A 19973-nucleotide genomic window follows, 5' to 3' on the forward strand; every position below is an offset into this window, starting at 1 on the left:
CTCATGGTCTATGGGGCAGAGGCTGTTCTTCCTATTGAGCACTATGAGCCGACTCTTCGAGTCATGCTTTATGACAAAGAGGCTAACTGGGAAGCCATGCGGCTAGCATTAGATTCACTTCCAGAACGTAGGGGCAATGCAGCCTTGCACCATGAGATCTATCGTCTGAGAATGACGAGAGCTTACAACAAAAGAGTGCACAAGCGGCCCCTAAAAGTAGGGGACTTTGTGTTACGAAAGATGGAAGTAGTCGATAGGGCCAATGAGCAGGGAAAACTGACTCCTAACTGGGATGGCCCCTACTGAATTTTTGAGGAAGTTAGAGGCGGCACCTACTGACTAGAAACACCAGACGGCAGGCAGTAAGCCAGAACTTGGAGTGTAGATAACTTAAAAAAGTACTACTTCTAAGATTTGTAAATTATTTGTAAACATATCAATAAAGTTTGCAATTTATTTCAATTATTATGCAAAGTCTCCTCAGTGGGGCAAGCCGCCTGTGCAGAACACAGTCGGCCTTATTTCTTTTAAATACTTAGCAATCTGTTCTTTTCTGAACAATCTAATGAGGCCACAGGCCGGATGATCAACCTAAGTTCCATGGCCGAATGATCTTTTTAAAATTAAACTACTATGTCTGTCCTAAAACTTGAGCAGGCGTCCGGCGACATCCATCAGGGTGAATTCGTCGCAGAGAGCATCTCCCAATTTGGGTTGCACATTGATCTATAAACCTAAAACAAACGGCCCTACCAAGTGTCCCCAAGGACAACCTCGCAATTGTTTGATATGAGACAAAGATAAACGTACCGCTCCCCGAACAAGCGGTAGACAATTAAAATCCGAGTCAGAAGCCGCCTGTCATTACTTGGGATAATTGCAGACGGTGCAATTTGAGTAAATAGCTAAGAAAAACTTGGCGAATAAAGGAGGTCATGTGGCCTAAGCCGCCTGATTCTTCTACTACTCAAACAAAAGTGACGGAGACTGATTAACCCCAAGGTTAACTCATAGTCAGTCAAACAACCTAGTACGAAACCTAAAAGATATGAGAAAGTCGCCTGTTTTTTAGCAAACAGAGGTACTCGACCACTATTCTTACTAGATTAACTATACTAAAGCTACCGCCTGCAACCCAACAGGCGTAGCTACTTCGGTTGGACATTCCGTTTGACGCCTGCTTCTATGCAGCCACCATAGCAGACGACCAGCTAACATCCAACAAAATAAACTAAGTACCAAACTTAGTACATTGCAGTTCATATGAGGAACCACGCGGCGAAAGCCGCCTGTTTCTTCTATGCACTCAAATCAAAGTGGCAGATTGATAAACCTCAAGGGTTAACTCATGGTCACTCTGGAAAACTTAAGATGGAACCTAAACGGTGCGAACCAAGCCGCCTGTTTTTTGGCAAACAGACGGTATTCAGCCACTATTCCTCTAAGTTGCAAACACAACAGACGGCCACAGTCGACTATTTCTTTTGATCACTCAAGTACAAGTGACGGAGATTGATCAACCTAAAAAGTTCATAGTCACTCAGCAATCTACATTTGGAATCTAAAAGGTACGAATGAAACCGCCTATTTTTGGCAAACAGACGGCCTTCGGCCACTATTCCTATTTTTACTAGCACCATGAAGCTACCTTGATTAAAAACGTCTAGATTGGTGCCTATTCTATACAAGCACCAAATAGACGGACTATTTATAATCAATAAAATAAACTAAGTACGAAACTTAGGTTCGTCAAGAACTATATTGAGGCCGAGAGCCGAGTTATGCTAGGTGTTCGCCTGGGCAATGGCCGACTGTCCGCCTGGTTTGGGGCAATCACCATGGTGATTGATTGACCTAGAATTAATAATACTGAAAAAGTATCAAAAATTCTAAGTCAATCAACTCACCTTTGAAAACCAGGTGCCAGGGCCCAGGGGCAAGAATAATCGGTATAAAAGGCATTCATGAAAACAAGAAGCAAACTACATACTGGAAATTTGAAGAAAAACGGCAAAAATAGCAGAATGATTAATATAAACAGTCGGTCAGATGACCGACTGGAAATGTGGAAATTAAAAATTGTATATAAACCCCGACCCCTTGGTCGGGTAAAGATACAGAACAAAGGGCACGCAGGCCGAAGAAAGTTGACATAAAAATTGGAATTTAAGCAGGACCTGCAGGGTTGACAGCCACTTGATTTGGTTGGTCAACCAGCGCCTGTTCCTTATCGGCATCCGCCTCCTCTTGCGGCGGTTCCTCATCACCGTCCGCCTCCTGCTTGTCCTCCTCTTCTTGGTCCGACTCCCCGGAAGTGGAGTCGGACGCCTCCTCATCCGCCTCCTCCTCTCCATCTGCCTGCCCCATGATCTTCTTGTTGAATTGATCAGTATAGACGGCGAACTGGCTCCCCCATTTTTCATAGCTAGTATCAGGGAAGAGGGCCGCCCAGGTCATCTTCATGATGGCGTTGATGTCCTCCATCATGTCCTGAACAATGGCCATCTTCTCTTCATCGACTTTTTCGTTAAGTTTCTAGGTGAGGTCAGCCTCTTGATTTTGCAGGCGGCCCTTGAGCTTGTTCACCCGAGCGCGAAGTCCCTCGGCCTCCTTGTCCGCCTCCTTTAGAGGCCTGAGCTCAGCCTTGAGGTCCTTTACAGACTTCTCCAGCTCCAAGATCTTTTTCCTGGCCGCCTCTAAGTCCTGCTTGACCTGCAAAGTGGCGGACGCCTGGTAATACAGTATGTCAGTGGTTAGAATCTCGTTTTGAGCTATCTGGAACATAGCTTTATCAGAATCAGAGGCAACCATGGCCTTCGCAGCTTTTACCTTTTTGTTCTTCTCGGTGATGGGTTTGCGGAGACCATACACTCGCAGCATAGACTGCAGCCGACCAAAAACAGTCGTCAGTTACAAGTGACCACGCAAATGTTTAAATGAAAAAGAGAATTTTCTACTAAGTATTCCTCGGCAAGGTGAGCCAGGATGGCTTCAAGGTTAAGGGTGCCGACTCCCTTAACAGAGTCCCTGTCCTCAGAAAGGATGGCTTTCAGCATGGCCTTGGCCATCTGGACTAGATCCGACTCTTGAGGGGCATCTGCAAAGAGAACTGATTAGTGCGCGGTATTAAAATAGAAAGACAGCCGCCTGAAATCAGAGGAGTCGGTTGTTTGATTAAACTTCGAAGATTCGAGCAAGTTATACCTGTGGCGGCCTCCTTTTCCCTTGGGGGCCGACTGCTCCTAGGGGTGGCCGGAGTCCTTGCCCCACTTTGGGGAGTCCTTCCTTGCCTCGCGGCCGTCTATCTCATGGCATTGCCAAGAGTCGGCATTTCCCTAGTCATCTGTTTTTGATGTTTGGGGTCCAGCTAAGTTGAGGAGGAGGGTTTGACAGTGTCGCTCTGCAACAAGTCAATGAATCAAAAACAGGAGACCAACATATTATAATTAAAAAGAAGGGAAATTGTGCTAAGGTGAAGTAGCTCACCCTAGGCGCCTATCTGGCAGGTGACTCCTCGGTGGACCGCTTGCCAAGAATGGCTGCGCGGAGTTGGGCAGCTACTTTCTTGGAGGGCGAGATCTTTTTCATAGCTTTATCTGCAAAAGATGAATCAAATGGTTAGACAGAAAAATTAGTCAAGTCTATCAAGACACACTAAACAGGCGATCCTCTACCACTCGGTATCTCCTCCCTAAGGCCGCAGGCGGCCAGGTACTTCCCATCGTATAACCACTTATACTTTGGGATGTAATTTTGAGGGATGTACACTTTGAAGAGCCCTCTATCCAGGATCTCTTCCTTTGCTTGTTAAGGAACATGCAGCAGGTCAGATCCGCCTGTTAGGTAAGGTGGATCCCTGTTCCACCTGTTTTACTTTTTGTTCTTGACCTTATCAAGGTGGGAGACTATGTAGAAGGTGTTCCTCCAATCCTTCCACTTGTTCTCCTTTCCCATGGTCATCATATAGCCTTTATGGCTAGACAGCTGATACCAGCCGGTACCGCTTGTTTTTGGGGTCCGGCTGAGGTAGTTCATATGAGAAAAAGCTTCAAAGCTTAGCTCTACCCCATACATCTCGCAGCCGGCAACATAGCCCAAGATGTTGAACCATGAGTTTTGGGCCAGTTGTCAGACACCTAGCTGGTACCCATCCAAAATCCTCTCTACAGCCGGATGTAGAGGAAATCTTAAACCAGCTTTAATGGCCGCCTCATAGCAGCCAAAATACTCGTCCCTGTAGCTGGATGACTCTGGCTAGACTACCGTATCCTCGGCATCCGGCACTATTCAAATGTAACCATGACCCATCACATGGTCAGCCCTAAAACTCCCTATTTTTTCAGACATGGCCTTGCGCCTGCCTTTGGGAACATGGAAAAAAATAGGGAGTGTACATTTCCCTTTGGGTGGAAGCCGGCTCTGCCCATCTCTTCCCTTTCTCCACCTTATGGCTATCTCTCGCTGTATTTAGCATAGAGTGCTTCTCCTCTAAGTCGCTAGAGTGCTGACTGGAGATGCTGGGCTCAGAGTCGTCGCTCGAGCTCTCGGGCAAAGCAGTCGCCTGCCCGGACAGATCAATGATGAGAGGTTCATTTTGAACCTCCTCCCCTGATTCTGCCAAAATAGAATCACTTGGAGTGCTAGGGACGCCCAGTGACACGTCCGAGATCTTGCTTATGGGCGCGTAAAATGAGGAGCCGTCTGAATTTGTTATCCTAGCCGTTCTATTTGTTTTGGCCATGGTGTCCTGCACAGACACACAGACAGTCGGACTCTGGGCAGTTCGTAAAGGGTGGTCCAGCATGGGGCAAGCGACACTCCTAGTTCTAGATCACTAGTAGAAAAATTGAAAAAGGCACCCCCCTTTTGCCACCGGTTCTTGAAAACCGGTGGAAAAAGTTTTGTTTTATAAAAAAAAAGGGAGGGAATATGGATTTGCCACCGGTTCAACCCAAACCGCTGGCAAAAGTGTATTTCCAAGCGGTTCGAACCGGTGCCCAAATTAAAAAAAAAAACCCGCCTTTAGTTATTTCGTGAAAAATTCTTCTTCTTCCTTTTCGTCATTCCCCTGCTTTCCCCTTCAATTAACCTTCCTTCAATTCTCTCGTTCATGAATACCCTAACCATTGCTCTCCTTCACGCATAGGTCCGAATTTTCTCACCTCCATTGAAGCGCATTGTGGGCTTTCTCACCTCCATTGCCGCGCAGCGCAACTCCTCTCTTTCTCTCCCATTCATTCTGACCTCCATTGAAGCGCATTCTGACCTCCATTGAAGCGCATTCCGACCTCCATTGAAGCGCATTCTGACCTCCATTGAAGCGCATTGTGGGCTTTCTCACCTCCATTGCCGCGCAGCGCAACTCCTCTCTTTTTCTCCATATACAGCTCTCCTCCATTGAAGCGCATTATGACCTCCATTGAAGCGCATTCCGAGCTTTCCAACTCCATTGTAGCAGCTTTGAGGTAGGTAAATTTCGTGGTCTTCCTAATTTTATCTATTGAATAGCTTCGCAATCTAGGGATAGTCGTTGATTCAGGGGTTGTTTTTTTTGTATTACTGGTATATAACAGTTCTAGCTGTTTTATATAACTACGTTGTAATAGAGTTCACTATTTCTTGTAGTAGCTATGAAACAAGTGTTGTTAGTTCATATGGGTAATCCGAAGTTGTTATACTATTGCTTTGAGTTCCCAATTTTAGGTGTTTTGAGTCCCTGAAATTGTTTAATGCATGGTATCTAAGTACATATTATGTGCTTATGTTCATAATTCTTCTTACTTTTGTTCATTTGTTGTATATATAACTTAATCTTTAGATAATTATTGCCTTGGAGCTGATTTATGCCTATAATTAGGTGTTATTGATTGCAGGGTAAACATTATTTTGAAGTTGAATTTGTTTCTCTAAATGTCCTCAGCTTAGTGATGACATACCTTACCTAACTTCAAGGAACTTGTGTTGGTCTTTGTATTTCAATATGTAATTATTAAAAGTTGTCCTATTTGATAATGCTAGAATTTAGGTCCATTTTTTCGTTCTGATATATGGCTAGCTAGTTTAATTCTATGATCTAATATTTCTTTCCTGCTTCTTGTTCCATTTGCTAACAAAGTCATGTAGCCTACACTTATATCATGAAATTGAAGTTGATTAGTTACTACACTTGGGATGGGAGGGGGAAACAGCCCACGCCGCAAGCTGCCCGCGGCTAGGTAAGTGTTGTCGCAGCCTGCCTGCGGCCTGCTGCTGCTCACATTGGCATGGAGCAAACTACCCCGCAACCACCCTACCTGCTGCTGTCCTTCAGAGGGCCGCAACCCCCCAGTAATTCTCTTCCCCTAATTTCCTCTAAGAAGAGGAAAACAACCCTCAAATCAATATCAACTTCTGCAAGCATCAAACCGAAACCATCATTACTTCCAACCCACAAAAAACCAACACCTAATAGAAATAAGTACCATTCCCGCCGTGACTTTTTCTTACAGTGGGTTAAAAGCAAAAGGCTTGTTGATAGGCCACTTTGCTAAAGGATCAAATCCCCTCCTAGAGCATAATAATTATCGACGGTACCACGCCAAGGCCTATCATCTCAAACAACCGAAACCTCCTTTCAAAAGGTTCTTTCTAGAGTTTCTTTACAGAGAATTGGGTCACCCTTTGTTTCCTTCTTTCAGATTTAAATGTTGAACAAGGATTTCACGATCTAGTTTCTACTACTTCGACCTGTGTGGGCCTGTTTTTTGTTGTGGTCTGGGTTTGCATGGCTGTGTGGGCCTTGTTTGAATTTTGATTTACAATTTATATACAAGTATATGTATTATTAGCTACTAAATTCATGGACTCACTTCTTATTAAAATTAGATGGACTTAGTTAAATGTAGTTCGATTGTTTACAATTGTTCAGAGTGATACCTCTGTTTGTGAAAAAAGTATCCATAATTAATGGAACATTATATGATTGGTGTGTTACACTCCTTGTTCAGTTTCCTAAACTAGGATGTTTTTAGAATTGTTTCTGACTATACTAATAGATTACCATTTCATTAATGTCTGCAGTTATCAAGCTTAAAGATTCGGGCACGAAGACCCCATTCATTGCTGAAGCTTGTATGTTGCGGAAAGTGTCTCTCTTTCAGGTCGCCAAGGTAAATGACTGTAACGGCTATTGAGGCTTCCCTGTGCATCTGTTAGTTTGATTAATGATGCGTTATTCTTTAGCAATGTATGTAGGTATTAATTACTTACTAACTTTTGTTTTTTCTTTTTAATTTTTTTTATAGATTCATATGTGAATTGAAGCACAAGTTTAGCTTGAAGACTACAAATTTAGCTCAATTGTGGTATGAATTATAAACTTAGTCTATGTTTCTTTTTCTTGATTCATGATGAAAGTTTTCTCATGCTTTTACAACTTGTGTATTGTTTAATGACAAATTAATACAACAATATATAAATGCTTGCATCATCATATGCCTAGATACCCGTTCAAGGCTTTCTCATTAGGAGAAAGTCTTGAATAGTCCCCGGTTGGGATTGTTCTTGAACGTTTACTCTCACTTAGGTGGTGAATGTATGTCTTCTTTTTTCGATTTTAAGGAACATCTTGGCTTAGCATTTCCTCGATCACCATGTTCTCTGGGTACATATGTGGGTAAGTTATTACATACATCGTGTACTTGGAGAACTAGGGGGAAATGCTGCCGGATTTTCCTTAAAATTGGAAAGTCGACATACATTCACTAGTGAGAGTAAACGTTCAAGGATGGGTTAGGTTGGAGTGATAAGGACCCTTTTTAAGCATATATGCATTATTGTATCTATATGAATGTTATATGCATGGTGTGTGTTTGAATTTGATTTACATATATAATAGATGTAGCAATTATACATTATTCGTAATATGTTGCCATGTTTAGAGGCAATTTACTTAATGGAGAAGGATCGTGGCTGGATGTATGGTAGACGTGATACATTGGAATTCTTTGATGGGGTTCAAGAGTTTTGTGAGAGGGCTTCATCTTATCAGCGCAGAATGGGTTTCGATTGCCTCTATTGTCCTTGTGTTGATTGTAATAATGTGAAGGTGGTTAATAGTGTTGATATCATTAGAGATCATGTAGTTTGTCGTGGGTTTAGGCTTCAATACCATGTGTGGATTTGGCACGGTGAAGAAGGAGAGTACAGTGGGGATGTTATTGGGAATGATGTGCATGATGATAGAAGCAATGATATTCGTGTGGACGAGGAATACAAGAATGATGAATTTATTGCTGATAATGGTGATGAGGATGGATTTGATGATGATCAGGTGGATGAGGTGGAGGATGAAGGGGTGAATGAAATGATGCGTGGTGTTGAAGGTGACGTGTTTGAGTCGTTATCGGAGGCTTCTAAAAAGCCTTTGTATCCTGGTTGCAAAAAATACTCCAAACTATCAGCTGTGCTAACACTGTTTAACATTAAGTCGAAGCATGGGTGGACGGACAACAATTTTACGTCTTTGTTGACCGTGTTACGTGAGATGTTGCCTGACGGGAATGAAATTCCTAAGTCATACTATTATGCAAAGAAGCTCATGTGTCCATTTGGTTTGGAGTATAAGAAGATACATGCATGTCCTAATTATTGTATTCTTTATCGAAATGAATATGAAAAATTGGAGGAGTGCCCACGATGCAAGAAGTCGCGCTACAAGCGCATGAGTTACAATGCTGGTATGAACGGACCTCCTGCAAAGGTGTTGTGGTATCTTTCCATCATTCTAAGGTTTAAGCGTCTTTTTTCAACACCAAAAGACGCAAAAAACTTGAGGTGGCATGTAGAGGGAAGAAAGAAAAATAGAATGCTGAAGCATCCAGCCGACTCCCCGCAATGGAAGAACATTGATATGAAGTTTGGTGAATTTGGTGATGAAGTCAGAAATTTAAGGCTTGGGTTGTGCATGGACGGGATGAATCCTTTTGGCACTCTTAGTACCTAGCACATCACATGGCCGGTACTTTTAGTGATCTACATTTTGCCTCCTTGGTTGTGCATGAAACGTAAGTATGTAATGCTTTCACTACTAATAACTGGGCCAAGGCAACCTGGAAACGACATAGATGTTTATCTTGCGCCACTTGTTGACGATTTGAGAAAGATGTGGGAAGAAGGGGTTTCCGTGTTTGATGCTCATAAGAATGAGATGTTCACCTTGCGTGCAGCTCTTATGTGGACCGTTAATGATTTTCCTGCATATGGCAACTTGTCTGGGTACAAGAACAAAGGAAAAAAGCATGTCCCATTTGTATTGATGACACTCCAAGCATACACCTTGACAATTGTCACAAAGAGGTGTATATGCTTACTCGAAGGTTGCTAAGGCGCGATCACCCGTACCGTAGGCAGAAAAAGGCTTCCGATGGGAAAGCGGAAGAGGGGACTGCGCCTAGGCCATTGACTTGTGAGGAGGTTTATGATTGAGTTAAGGGTATACGAACAGTGTTTGGGAAAACAGAAAAAGCTGCGGACTCAACTGCTCTCTTTAAAAAAGAATCAATCTTTTGGAAGCTTCCATATTGGAAAGAACATGATGTTAGGCACTGTCTTGATGTAATGCATATAGAGAAGAAAGTGTGTGATGCTCTTGTGGGAACGCTAATGAATATTCAAAGCAAAACAAAGGATGGAAAGGGTGCACGGTTAGATTTGGAAAAGATGGGGGTTCGTCCAGAATTGTGGGCTGAGGAAAAGGTTAGAAAAGGAAAGGAACAGGAAAAGAGAGATGAAACGAGTTCGAAAAAAGGAAAGGGGAAGAGCAAGGGAAAAGGAAAGTCCACAGATGGGTTAAAGAAGAATTATGATGGAAAAGCAAAGGAAGCCAAGGCTTATTTACCTCCGGCTTGCTACACATTGTCAAGGGTAGAAAAACGGATGTTTTGTGCATGTCTATACGGCATTAAGGTTCCATCAGGGTATGGATCTAACATGAAAAGATTTGTATCCTTAAATGGAGAATTGAAGCTTACAAGTATGAAATCCCATGATTGTCATGTTCTTATGCAAGTATTCCTACCAATTGCAATACGTGGTATTTTACCGAAACACGTGAGGGAAGCTATTACAAGCCTCTATTCTTTTTTCAATACAATATGCAGCAAAGTGCTTGATTCTTGTGCACTTGATGCTTTGCAGGCGGATGTGGTTGTGACTTTGTGAAAATTTGAGATGTACTTCCTACCCTCATTCTTTGACATAATGGTGAATCTTATTCTTCATTTGGTGCGTGAAATTAAGTTGTGCGGTCCAGTGTTCATGAGGTGGTGCTATCCTTTTGAAAGACACATGGGTACATTGCAAAACAAGGTAAGGAATCGGGCTCACCCGGAAGGAAGTATGATTCAAGGGATCGTGGGTGAGTAGATTGGTAATTTTATGGCCGACTATATAGCTGTTACTGAACCTATTGGTCTTCCTACTTCTCGACATGAAGGGAGACTTGATGGTCACGGCACAATCGGGTCAAAACGAATGTCACCTGACCGAGATAAGTTTTTACAAGCACACATATATGTGTTGCACCATGTTGTAGATGTTCACCCATACTTAGATGAGCACATGGCTAGTTTGCGTGATGAATTTCCATCGAAAGGTGAAAGGGCATTGATGCAGATGCATAATAAGAGGTTTGTGAGTTGGTTTTGTGATCGAGTGATGGGTAGAATGGATGAGAGTGTCACTGATACATTAAGGTGGCTTGCTTATGGTCCTAGAGATGATGTTCGCTCATTTGAGGGATATGACATAAATGGGTACACTTTTTGGACTGAGCGTCAGGATTTGAAATCTTCCTCGACCCAAAACAGTGGTGTAACGCTTGTGGCATCGTCAAGAGAGTTTGCAAGTGCTAAGGATAAATCACACGTTGATGCAGAGTTATCATACTATGGCCGAATTCAAGAGATATGGGAGCTTGATTATTGTAGCTTCACGATTGCTCTTTTCCGGTGTAAATGGGTTGATAATATTAGGCGTAACGTCAAATATGATGACTTTACTCTTGTAGATCTTAGCCACCTAAATGACAGTGCGGAACCATTCATCCTTGCATCTCAAGCTAAGCAAGTGTTTTACGTAACTGACCCAGCAGATATGAAATGGTCTATTGTGCTAGCCGGCAAAAGAAGAATTCTAGGCATTGGAGATGTCGAGGATGAGGAAGAATATGATGCGTTTGATGACTCGGCACCTTTCACTGTTCCTAGACCTGTTGTACCAAATGACATAGACGACCAAACCAATTATGTGCGATTAGACCACAACGAAGGAATATTAGAATGAGGTACTATTTTTCAGCAATTTTGCAATTTTAGTTGTTGAAAATATTATAAAATGATAGGTTAGCCGAAAATGAATTAATTAATTGTCATAAGTATTATAATTAGGAAATTTATATTTGATTTTATAACTGTACCTTACAAATGTATTTATAATACAACTACTAACGTGTTATGATTGTTATGGCAGGTGATTACATCTCATGGCGGACGATCAGGACCGTGTTTGTGTCGAGGATGTAGAGGATGATGATGATGACTTCTCTGGGGATGGTGATGAGTTGTATGATGTGAACAAGGAGCCTGATTTGGGTGAGGCAGAAGATCAGGTTCAGGATAAGTTGGAGCGTAGGCTGGATGCATTTGAAATGGAGGCTGAACAAGCGCCTCCTATTGAAAATGCAGTTTCTGAGACGGTTGGTGAGAACGCTACTTCCCACAATCAAAGCCAAGGACAAAGTGGAGGAGGGGTGAGGGCACCGGCTAAGAAAAAGGTGAGGGGTCCGACGACAAGTTTCAAGAAACCCGTCGGTCCCATGGTCCTGGAGTACGACAAGGCGGGCCAACCTGTAGGAAAATTCCGTCGTCCATATGCTATTCACGTTGGCATTTGTGCGCGTAAAATCTCGATTACACTTCAAATGCGGGAAGTACCTCCAGGATTGATTGACACATTTTGGAATGATACAAGGGCAAGTGTTTTATTTGCATATTTATACAATTATAAATACCTTTACTTTAATGTTATGTAAAAGGGGAAACTAATAATCGACTTTATTTGTGTTTGCAGAGTCTGTTTAATATTTCTAATGATGCCGCCAAGCGAAGGGTGTTTGAATCTTTGCTAGCGGAAATATTCAGAGGCTTCAAGAGCGAATTAGTTCGTTGTTGGATTACAAAGAGGAAGAAAAAACCAAAGAAGAAGAAAGGCAATGATGATGAAGTCATCAATGAAGAGCTACTCCCATGGCAAAAATGGCCAAACATATCGAAGGATGATTGGGAAGCTTTTGTTATTCAACAAAGTACAAAGGAAGCAATTGTAAGTTTAAGTAAATTTGATTACAATTGTATAATATATTATCTCTTTTTGAAGTAATAATACTAACAATTCTAATTACGTAGGAACTGAGGGAGCAAAATTCCAAAAATGCAAAGATGAAGCAATACACCCAACGTATGAGGTGTAAGACATTTGGTGAATGGAGGGAAACGTGGGTCAACGAAGGAGTATACCCCACTTCGCTACTAGGGTCGTCCAAAGGACCCTCTTCTTCCACGATCACTACGCTGGTGAGTCATGCTGGTGATTTCTTCTGTTCACTGCATGCACGTGACAAGGAGACCGGAAAATGGGCCATCAAGGCTCCGGAAACCAAAGAAATGGCTGATAAGCTCGTAAGTAACTACGAACTTGAGAACTCTATGAATATTTTGCATAAATATCACTTATGGATGCTATTGGTTTCTGTTTTTTTTTTGCTACAGATTGAACACACTGAAGAACTGGTTGAAGGCAAGCTCGTCCCAAGTGTAGAAAAAGACCCTTTCACCTTGGCTTTGGGAAATCCCTACACCATCCAGGACGGGTAGTAGGTGTAGGAGGGTCATTGCTAGGGTGGGAAAAGGTGATGGGTCCAGAGTATACCAAATCAGGAAGATCCCGAGCAAGTGTGAACTCACCTCATGACTTAGTTTCCACAGTGGCATCGATTAAGGAACAAGTCCACAACGAGCTCGTAAGTGAATTTAACGCTTGGGCGAAGCAAATGAACCTACCGAGCTTGCCTTTCCCCTCGAATACACCCGTCGACTCATGTAGTCACCCAAAAGGACAAGGGGAAGATGATATACATGGAGACGATGATGCAAATGAGGTAGTTTTAAAACTTTTAGTTTTGGCATATTGAGTTATGTAGGATCTAAGGTGGCAGTCATTACTTTCTTGTTGCAGGGTGGTACGCCTACACATGCGGACTCGAGGGAGCTCGATAATCCAACACCTCATCATTTTCCAGATTTACAGGTGATTTTGTTTAGTTCTATCTTAGTGAATATGGGCACATTATCAATCTTAGTGAATATGGGCACATTATCAATTGTGTAGGAAACGACCCCTTGTGATATGTTTGGTTCTAATAACTGATCTTTCAAATTGGTGTAGGAAGAGACCCGTTGTGCACTTCTACACCCGGACGAATCTGGAGCTTTGCATGTGGTTGCATATGGTAGTGCACAACCGGCCGAACAAGGTACGGTCCATTTGCGACCGCTTAGGCCACAACATTACTCGGTTGGGATCAATTCTGTTATTACCGGGTTCGAGGACATCCTAATACCGGTGCCCATAGAGGAAGAGGAGTTCACTACACTTTGGGCGGCAAAAGGTAGCTTTGTGCAGTGGCCATGTGCTTGGGTAAGGTTGATGAACCAGGTAATTAAGATTTTGGGTTCGTTCGGTACTTTATGCTCGGTTGTTTTCACAAGAGTTAGATGGATTTGTCTTTTCTAACCAATTGCGTGATTTGTTGTATTAGATTTCGCAAAAAATACAAACTTCAAAGAGGAAAGTGGAACAACCAATAAGCGTTGATCAACCGGTGCCAAAGAAGAGGAGTGAACAAAGGTCGGAGAGTGAAAAAGGGTCAAAGAAGAACTCTTCGAGAGGTTAAGCTTTGCAAGCTACTCCACTTGTTTCTGACACGGTCCTTCAAACGCTGTCTAAAGATTTAACATTTCTACACAACCGTGTTAGTATGTTGCCTAGTGACACTCCCATTCAAGTTCCACTACCTAAGGCAATGTTCCACTTTGATGAGGATGCAGTTGCATGGCTTAGCAAAGAAGATGTGAAAGAATTTCTAAGTGGTTCAATGCTTAACATCTCCCTCGTTCAAACATTCATGAGGTAATTTAATGCCAGACACTATTATGTTATTAAGATTAGTGGTGATTGCTTGTCATTTAATTTCCCATTAATATTTTGTTACCATGCATGTAGAGCACTACAAGAGCACTTACTTGAGATTGATTCTCCGTGTCAAGTCGGGTGGTTATGCCCCGAGCAAATCTCCACTACTAGAATCTTAGGCAACTACCCTGACGTGTTGTACTATGTTGAACGGGGTATCAAGGAATCATTGCGTGCGGGTCAAGTTCATATTCGCCCCATGTTTTGAGGAGTACGTTTGACCATGTCAAATTCATTTGTTTCCCCTAATTATATGTTGTACACGGCTAATTATTGACTTGTTTGTGTATTGTCCATTTCTATAGTGCACATTGGACCCTGCTGGTGATTTGTGTTCCCAGTAACACCATCTTCCTTTTAGATTCAGCTCGATTGCCTCATCCGAAAAAGCTCCTCGTGAAGTCTATACTGCGAAAGTAAATATAGCTATCTAGTGTTGATTATCCTTACTTAACTCATTTATTATATTAGTCATACTAATCAAGTTTGAACTTACTTTTCTATAGTGCTATGAAGAAGATAAATTGCCGAGCTCCTCAAGGTCCTACATAGAAATCACCGATGGTAATGCTACATGATAATGTGATTTTTATAATAAACAATGCGTAAGATATTGCTAATTTGTTATGCATGTTTGATTCATTTACTGTGTTCCTATGCTAGTGTGCACAACAAGATAACGAAGTTGGTTGCGGACTATACGTGATGAGATTCATGTTGGACATAATGAATCATTGTACAGACTTACAACAGCTTGATGAGGTATGCCATTGACTTAGTTAATTTGCTTTTGTGGTGTGTTTTGATAAGAGAAAACCCTTGAACTACGTCTTAAAACACTTGAAATGCTCTTTTAATGTGATTTCAAGCCTTAGCCGCCTCTAACTAGGTAATAATGACATGTTAAGAGGAAGAATGAGCTAATTTGATTAAAAATATAGAAAATATGCATACAAGTAGTGATATAGGCCTTATTTCGGCCATTTTGAATGAAATCGCGTCTTAAAACACTTGAAATGCTCTTTTAATGTGATTTCAAGTCTTAGCCGCTTCTAACTAGGTAATAATGACATGTTAAGAGGAAGAATGAGCTAATTTGATTAAAAATATAGAAAATAGGCATACAAGTAGTGATATAGGCCTTATTTCGGCCATTTTGAATGAAATTGCGTCTTAAAACCCTTGAAATGCCCTTTTAATGTGATTTCAATCCTTATCTGCCTCTAACTAGGTAATAATGACATGTTAAGAGGAAGAATGAGCTAATTTGATTAAAAATATAGAAAATAGGCATACAAGTAGTGATATAGGCCTTATTTCGGCCATTTTGAATGAAATTGCGTCTTAAAACACTTAAAATGCTCTTTTAATGTGATTTCAAGCCTTAGCCGCCTCTAACTAGGTAATAATGACATCTTAAGAGGAAGAATGAACTAATTTGGCAATAAATGTGGAAAATAGGTGAAGTAGTAGTCATATAGGCTTATGTATTAAATTTTTGCCTAACTTAAATTGTAAATGTATTTTTACATACATAACCTAAGTAATTAATTCTAGCTAACATCATTTTGTTTAACCATGTTTTACAAGGTACAGAAAGGAGGTCCATTGACGAGCAAAGAGCTGAATGAAGTTCGAGACATGTTAGCGTCTTTCATCACATATAATTTAATTTGAACTTGTTAACTTATACATTAATTATTAGTATAGTTTGTAAATATTACACCTTTTAATTAATGAGTTGTAAAAGCTATATGACATTTCATTGTATCGCATTTACGGTTATTAATTAATATTTATGTATTGTTGTTATTATTCCAATGTAAAAATTATTATATTATTAGTATTTTTAATAATAATATTATAATAATAATAATACGGGTAATAATTATTATTATTATTATTAATGTTATTATAATATATATTAATGGCGGAATTAATAAGGATCTGCAGGTATTTAATTATTTTTAATTATAATTTTTTTTTTTAAAAAAAAAAACAGGTTTTTCCCACCGGTTTACACATTGAACCGGTGCCCAAAATATTTTCCAAAATTGGCGGGCAAACTTTTGCCACCGGTTCAATGTGTAAACCGGTGGGAAATGTCATGGTTTTGCCACCGGTTCACCCCAAAACCGGTGGGAAAAGTCTGCCATCTATTACCTCAATCACGTGTTTTTGTCACCGGTTCACTCCAAAATCGGTGGGAAAAGTTGTTTTTGCCACCGGTTTTAAACCGGTGGGAAATCTTTGAGGATTTAGCACCCCCCAAATTAAGAACGGTTCAAAACCGGTGGGGAATGTGCGGTTTGAACCGGTGGGGATTGAGGTTTTTTGCCTAGTGGATTCAGCCATCCCCGGTGACCGGCTGATCACTAACCTAGGTTGTGCAGGGTGCTTTTAGGCTACCATTTTTGAAAACTGAAAACACAAAGAGAAAGTGAAAAAGGTAACAGGCGGTTACCTTTGAGAAGAGAAGTCTTGGAACCCTTGAAAAATTAAGCAGCTGAAGAAGCAGGCGGTCAGCAAAAACAAGCGACAGTCGTCCAAAGAGTTAGAGCAGTCGTCCAAAGTCCTGTCTTAAAAGTTTCTAGAATGTCCAAATGATTTGGACACCCCCTATCTATAGGGGGGGAATTTCAAGGGTAAAAAAAAAAACGGTAAAAACCGTTCTCCAATCATGGTGTGACACCTGTCACAGGCGCCACGTCGTGGCATGCCACGTCACCATTGTGAAGGGCAAATGATTAGGGGGTTTTTCCCCGCCACGTGGACTAATGATATATTGCCACGTGTCATCCATGTGGACCAATCAGGCCTCGACACGTGGCAGGCAGAATTTCCAACTGAGCAAGTGGCCTCCTACGGCCCTAAGTTCCAGGCAAAGCCCAATTAGCCCTATGTTTGCTGAAAACCTAGTAATGGGCACGTTTTCCAATGCCCTATAAAAGGGAGATGTTTCCCTCTAAGGAACATCTATTCAAGAAAATATTCAATTCACATTAACAGATTCTCTCTTGGAATCCGAGAGCGACCCTTTACTTTCCGCACTTTACCCCTCATACACGTTCTAACTTGATCGTCGGAGGCGGAGCTCCCACCCATCGGAGTCGTCGTTGTTTTGCAGGTACAGGAGTCCAGAAGTCAGTCTTGGAATTGTAACTCTCCCGAAGGACTTCAAAAAACCCCGAAACAAATATTATTTGCGATATTTTTCTTATATATAACACTCACATGGTGTTTAGGGTAAAAATAACCCCAACATGTGGCTCAATCCCATAGAGACACTGAACATAATGACGTCCTTTGAACAAGTGTATTATTTCGATAGAGGGTTCGGAATTAATTAGAAAGCTAATTATTTAGTGAGGTCAAGTGATCGGAATGCCTACCTGGAGGCCGCTTCCGATTAGTAATATTAATGCATAATTAATACTACAGTTTAATCTTGACTGAACCCTTCGGGTCACACCCAATCGTGGAATCGAACCAAAACGACAAATTAATCTGAAGGATTATATGAGTAAATAGAGTATTTAAGAACAAAGACGTTGGATTTCGAGCTTAGAGCGTCGAAACCAAGCGTCGTAAGTCGAGTCGAATTAAGAAATTGACCAAACAACAAGCCATTGATAGAGCAATATGGCTAGCAAGGGTGCGAAATGCCGAGCTAGATAGCATGCTAGTATCGCTAGTTAGTTGGCACAGCATGGGCAGCATTGTTGGCGCGCATGCTAGCGTGCTAGCACCAGCCGCACCATTGCAAGCAAGGCCAGTAGCACGCATATGCTAGCTAGGCCTTGCGAGTGATAGCAGCAGCAGCTCGCAAGAGCTTGCGGTAGCAGCACTAGCATGCCCAGCAGCAGCCCGCATGCATGCGTGGTGTGCTTGCTGGGCTGCCAGCATTCGCGACCAGTTGGCAAGCCCAGCGAAGGAGGCCAGGCCGCCAGCAAGGTAGCCTTGGCGCCCAAGGCAAGCCACGCCTAGCTGGTGCGCCATGAGTGGTGCATTGTGTGTGTGAGGACCGGTTGTGTGGATTGCTTGGGGAGCAAGGGGTGGATGGTCCTCCCCATGTGGTCCTCACCTAACCACTTGCTGTCCCCTTGCACTTGTCGTTTGGTGATTCATTTGGATATTTAATTTAATTTAGAATTAAATTATATTCCATTTCTCATTTTTTCCGACTCTCCCACATTGATGGGAGATGAGATTTCAACGGCTCCTTTCCTTATAAATACCAATCATTTGGCATTGGGAAGGAGCACTTGAGTTGTGAACTTGAAGGGATCTCCAAGAAGAGAAAACCTTCGTTCTAATACTTTAAGTTATTTTTGGCCTAGCCCCGACTAAGCTTCGAGGTAAGGGTCGGGCAGGTTAAGGGAGCGAGGGTGTTAGCCGTCGGTAACCTAGGGTGAACTAGTTCGTTGACTAATCCTCCCTAGAGCCAAACAAAATTTATAATCACTTAACAGGCCTAAATACAAGTATAGAGGTAAGTCAAGGGTCGAACCACTAGGAACGGTTATGTTCAAGTGTTCCCAATATGCGCCTAAGCTAGATCGAAGTCAAGGGTGAAGAATAGAGTAACTAATACTAATCAACTACCAAATAAAATAAGCAAAAAAATGAAACACTAGGGAATGGGGATTAACAAATAATCACGACAATTGCAACAACTTGGGAAGGTTAAGCTAATCAATGGTTGTGAAGACTAATGATAAGAGCTATAAATTGGAATCAAAGAGCTACTCCTAATCGTTAACCTAGGTTTCCTCTATGAATTACAAACTAAGAGAATCACAATCAAAAGCAATCAATAATTGCAAGTCCTAAATCAAGTGGTCATGTCATTAGGAATCACAATGCAATCTAGCATAGTTCTCAAGGCCTAATTAAACTACACACATGCAAACTTACATTAATCACTTTAATCTCAACAATCAATCAAAATAATTCCCAAATCCATCACAACCAATCACTCATACAAGTTTCACCCAAACCCTAGCAAAACAACTACTCAAGAATCATCATCTAATCAACAAGCAAGTAATGAAATCAAGAATCAACAAAATATGAAGAACAACTACACCAATCAAGATTCAATCATCAAAACCCAATCAAACAAACATGAAATCAAACAAAGCAATAAGATGAGATAGAGTTAGAAATGCTCATTGATAATTGAGAATATCTTCAATACAATTGTCACCCTTACATCATCAATCTCTCAAATCACCATTGAAATCTCTCACTTTCTCTCTCTAAATCTACTCCTAAAACTAACCTTAAAACTAGAAAGAGAAACTCTCAACTCAGCTAAAATTATGAGGAAATTAATGTCTCCAAAAAACTCTCCTAAAAATCGGTCAAAATAGATATTTATAAGAGGCGGGAAAACAAAATCGAGAAAATCCAGAAACCAGGGAGACGCGCCCGCGCACGGGTTGCGAGCTCGCGCTCTTCTGGGTTTCTTCGAGTTCCTCGTAGCTTCATGTGCTTGCAAATAGTTCCTCATGTGCGCACGCAATGTCTACATGATAGTCACTAAGCATGGCAGATTCAAATGGACTTGACGGTGGGTTCAACACCATGGTTTCATGAGAGCGCAGCTTGAGAGCCCAAGAGCTAGAACTTGGAGCATGCCACTTTCTTACTTCTTGAGCTTTCCCAATGCTATAAGCTTG

The 19973-nt window shown here is 41.6% G+C and overlaps 1 long non-coding RNA gene across 3 annotated transcripts; it reads left to right on the top strand.

Annotated features, from left to right (window-relative positions):
- Positions 1-5375: 5375 nt before the first annotated feature.
- LOC110734049 lies at positions 5376-16042 on the top strand. Of its 3 annotated transcripts, none has more exons than XR_002513752.1 (13): positions 5376-5465; positions 7060-7343; positions 11509-12360; positions 12444-12716; positions 12807-13195; positions 13273-13344; positions 13483-13752; positions 13856-14226; positions 14320-14500; positions 14595-14705; positions 14796-14853; positions 14953-15051; positions 15880-16042. It is a non-coding gene; the product is annotated as an uncharacterized LOC110734049 (long non-coding RNA). The 3 variants fall into 3 exon arrangements; XR_002513753.1 differs by lacking the exon at positions 5376-5465 and having other exon boundaries at positions 7064-7148; positions 7284-7343; XR_002513754.1 differs by lacking the exons at positions 5376-5465; positions 7060-7343 and adding an exon at positions 11056-11323.
- The last annotated feature ends 3931 nt before the right edge of the window (positions 16043-19973 follow it).

Source organism: Chenopodium quinoa, unplaced genomic scaffold, assembly GCF_001683475.1.
Source record: "Chenopodium quinoa cultivar QQ74 unplaced genomic scaffold, ASM168347v1, whole genome shotgun sequence".
NCBI lineage: Eukaryota > Viridiplantae > Streptophyta > Magnoliopsida > Caryophyllales > Amaranthaceae > Chenopodium > Chenopodium quinoa.